This window comes from Marmota marmota, unplaced genomic scaffold (genome assembly GCF_001458135.2).
Source record: "Marmota marmota marmota unplaced genomic scaffold, marMar, whole genome shotgun sequence".
NCBI classification, from domain to species: Eukaryota; Metazoa; Chordata; class Mammalia; order Rodentia; family Sciuridae; genus Marmota; species Marmota marmota.
In genome coordinates, this window is record NW_025999962.1 from 7802486 (window position 1) to 7806465 (window position 3980).

Here is a 3980-nt window from a genome sequence, read left to right on the forward strand (position 1 = left end):
TCCTTATACTGACACCAAATGTCTTCGGGGAAAGCTGCAGGCGCGGGACGCTGGAGGGGGGAGGCGTGGAGGCGACAGACTGAATGACGGCGCCGGCCGGTGAGCACCCCTCCCGGAGGCCAGGAGGTCCCCGCCCCGCGGCCACCTCCTGAAAATTCAGGGTCGTGTCCAGGGGAGGGTCCTGGCCCCTCAGTCTGGGACTGCGTCATGCGTAAAAGGGAAACCCTATCGGTGACCCAGCCGAGTGCCAGCGCTTGATTGGGCTCCCACACTCCAGAGGTCTCTGAGACGCGAGGTGGGGGGTGTGCCCTCCTCTGGGACCACCCGCCCGAGTCCGCCCGCTCCTAACGGCGGCGCTGGGCCGAACCCCTCCAGAGGTCGCCAGCTGCCAGCCCCGGTTGCCTGCCCACTGCTCATTCGCACCTTTCTTCCAGCCTCGGTTTAGGAAGGCCGCCTCCTTCAGGAAGGCTTCTTGGAGGGCCCCCAGGTGAGACAGATGCGCCTTCTCCAGCTGCAAGGGCCTCACTCAGCCTCTCCACTCCCAGGGGGCAGTCCTTCACATGGCCAGTTCCCCAATCCCATGCCCTAGCCATGTCTCCCTTCCCTTCTCCCTCAGGGCTACCATTTGGGGACAGGGGAGTGTTCAAGATTAACATCCCCTTTTATTGATTCATTTGTGCCCAAACAAATGAGAGGCATCCAGAGCCTCTCACAGACAGGTCAAATTGCTCACGGTTCTGCAACTCCCCAAGCATTTAATGAGCAGCTATTATGTGCCCAGCACCTCCTGGAAGTCCACCCTTTGCCTCCATTTTACTGATGATAAAACTGAGTCCAGAGGTGAGGCACCCAGCCAAGGTTACTCTGCAGGGAAGCAGGAGCCCCCGGTGTTCCAGTATTCCCCAAGCACCACCCAGGTGTCCCTCCACGCTGGGTCACCAGCTCAGCCCTCCCCACTTCCTTGGAGAACAGAATGTGGTGGGGACATCACACTGGTCTGGGTCCTGGGGGAGGAAGCTGGGGCTGCCCTGGGGCTGCTGTTCTGCAGACAAGCGCAGCCTTGGGGAAGTTGGTTGGTCCTCACTCTGCCATTTCCTGACTGGGGGGATGGGCAAGCCCCAGAACATCTGGACCCCAGGTCCCCCCCCCCGCCCCCTGTGGAATGGAAATAAAAGTTCACATTCCCAAGGTGCAAACAGTTTCTAAAGGACCTAACACGGTGCCTGGAGCATAGTAGTTGCTCAACAAACCTTTATCCCTTGCTATCTTTAATTCTGTCCAGGGAGACAAGATAAACCTTTGTCACTGAGAAAACCCTTCATAACCAGACCACAATGCAAGGTCCTGAAAGTACCCACTAGGCCACAAGACGCCCTGTAGGTGTGACTCCAACAGATCAGCGTCCCCAGCTGGAAAAGTGGATTTCGGATCAGAGGGGCTTCAGGAGCGGTCTCATCAAAGGTGAAATACTTGAGCTGAGCCTTATGGGAGTGGACAGGGTTGAGACCTGAGAGGAGGAAGGTGGCCCCACGACATCAGGAGAGTCACGGAGGCAGACACTGAGCAGCCTAGCAGGCCTCCAAGCCCCCAGCTGGGGTGCAGTTGAAGAGCCCAGGCCCGAGGGTGGAAGAAATCTGGTTTGAGGGCCAGAGCGGATACCGCCTTGCTCCTCTCCCCATCCTTCTCCACACGTTTCACCAAGTTCGGAGGCTCCCAGGACCTCGAGACCCATCAGGTGGTGAATTCTGGGGTCTGGGTTCCTTCAGCTGCAGCCCCCCAATGTGGCCACGATGACATAGTCGCACACCTCTTGGGACAGTTCCTTTGCTCTCTGAGCAGCTCTGAACAAAGTTCTCTATTTCTGTATTTGAGCAGAAATGATCCTCCTGTCCCTCTCCCAGCGAGACACCCCCCCCCAGCCTCCTACAAGCACCCACGCCTGCAGAAGTCCTGCTTTATATCTAACCTGAATGCTTTATGCTTCGAGTAAAGCCTTGGTTGTCCACTAGTCCATCCACCCCTCCCTGCAGGACAATGAGTGGGTCCTGTGGACACTAAAAGCCAAGAAGGAAGTAGGAGGAGAGAGGATCTACCACCCCTGGGGGAGGGGAGTGTGGCTCCCGCCCAGGCTGCAGGAAGGCTGGGCAGTCCCTCCCCGAGGCTCTGGCCGCTGCGGGAGCTTCATTTATTCATTATTGCTATTTATATTGAGGCTGGTGTTTGCAAAGGCCGCATCAGCTGCAGGCACACCAGCCCCTCCAGGCCTGCAGGGTGTCCTCCAGGAGGCGGGTGACGTGGATCTCAGCCTGGACCCTCCAACGCATCCCCTGACAGTGGGGACTCCCTCTCACCCCCTTTGACGCCCACCCCCACCTTCTCCAGTGGCATCCTCCACTGGGGAAGCTGGGTCAGGCTTCCTGCCCTAGAACATGAGATGAGGTTCCTTCTAGATCTACAGATCCTATGAGGACAAAGATAAAGATTCCGACATCCTCAGAACGCAGGCGGACTGGTTTCTTAAATGCTCGCAGATCAATTATCTGTGCCTGGCCCTGGTGAAAGCCCTTGACAAACATTAACACTTTTAATCCTGAACACATCTTACGAAATTGCTGCTGCTGTTTTACAGATGAGGCACCTTTGGCACAGAGAGGTTAGGTAACTCACTCAAGGTCACACAGCTAATAAGCAGCAGAGCTGGGATCTGAATTCCGGGGGTGAGTGCTCTAAACTAGGATTCTGGATTCTAAGACTCAAAAGCTCTGCACTTCAAGGTTTCCGGGATTCCAAACTGAGAATGTGGTAAGACACCCTCATACCCAGTACCCTGAGAGAGCACACTCCTCTGGGACACGGGAGGGATGGGCTCATGAGCCGGGCGAGAGCCCAGTTCTCCAACTGCCTCCCAAGCCCTAAGAACCGGTGCTGTCAGAGCTCTGGGCCCCGGGGGACCCTGCGCCAGGACTGGGGAATCCAGTGACAGAACGGGAACTCCGGGTGGGGGAGGGGTCCCGGGGCACACTGCCTGGCCCGCTCAAGGCCTGTGTCCCCTCCCCAACACCCCCAGGCGGTGCCAGGCTGGGGACGCTCCCGGGTGGGAAAGCCTGGGACTGGGACTGCGGGGGACACAGGAGGAGGAGACGCAGAGCCGGGGGCTGGGCACGGGGCTTCTCGCAGGCTGCACCCGACACCTGTGGGCACCTGAGTTCAGAGGGGCCAAGGGGGACCAGGGCCTGTCTGGAGGGCAAGCGGGTGTTCCTCAGTGACCACGAGGAAGGCGGGAGCTCGGGAAGCATGGAGGCGAGGACAGGGGGGAGACGGAGGGCCGGCACCGGGGCTCGCCTCAGAGTCCCCGGGAGGGCAGGACTGGACTTTCGGTCCCTGCCTGACAGCAGCCTCAGTCCCCCTCACCCCGTGTGGCTGTCGAACAGGAGCTGGATTCGGAGACACACACCTGGGTCCCCAGCAGCCCCAGAGACTGAGGCAGGGGTGGAGGACAGCAAGGTCAGGCAGCCTCTGCAGCTCAGGGAGGCCCTGTCTCCAGTTAAAACGAAAGAGGACAAGAGGACGGGGTGCTGCTCTGTGTCCCCTGGACCAAGAAGAAAGGACAAGGGTGAGAACAGCCCTGGGCAGGGCAGGCCTCCCCCCACCAACTGGGCCAAGTCAAAGCCAGAGGATCCTAGAGGACACTGGCCTCCCCCATGACGCCTGCACCCCCAGGAGTCCCATCCAGGCAGGGGTGGGCCGCTGCGCGGTCTGGTAAGGACCAGGGAGCCCCTCCATGACCGGCAGGGGTCCACCCACTGCGTGAGCCCACGTAACCCCCAGAGCCACGAGAGGCCAGATTCAGAGATGGCGCCAACTGCCCAGGGTCACAGAGCTGATGAGCTGCAGAAATGAGGTTCTGTGCCAGGGTGAGTGTGCGAGAGTGTGTGTGTGTGTGTGTGTGTGTGTGAGAGAGAGAGAGAGAGAGAGAGAGA

The 3980-nt window shown here is 59.3% G+C and overlaps 1 long non-coding RNA gene across 1 annotated transcript; it reads left to right on the forward strand.

The window, feature by feature from the left end:
- LOC125616772 lies at positions 1 to 2729 on the forward strand. The gene is made up of 3 exons (XR_007347511.1): positions 1 to 99; positions 435 to 487; positions 1283 to 2729. It is a non-coding gene; the product is annotated as an uncharacterized LOC125616772 (long non-coding RNA).
- Positions 2730 to 3980: the final 1251 nt, after the last annotated feature.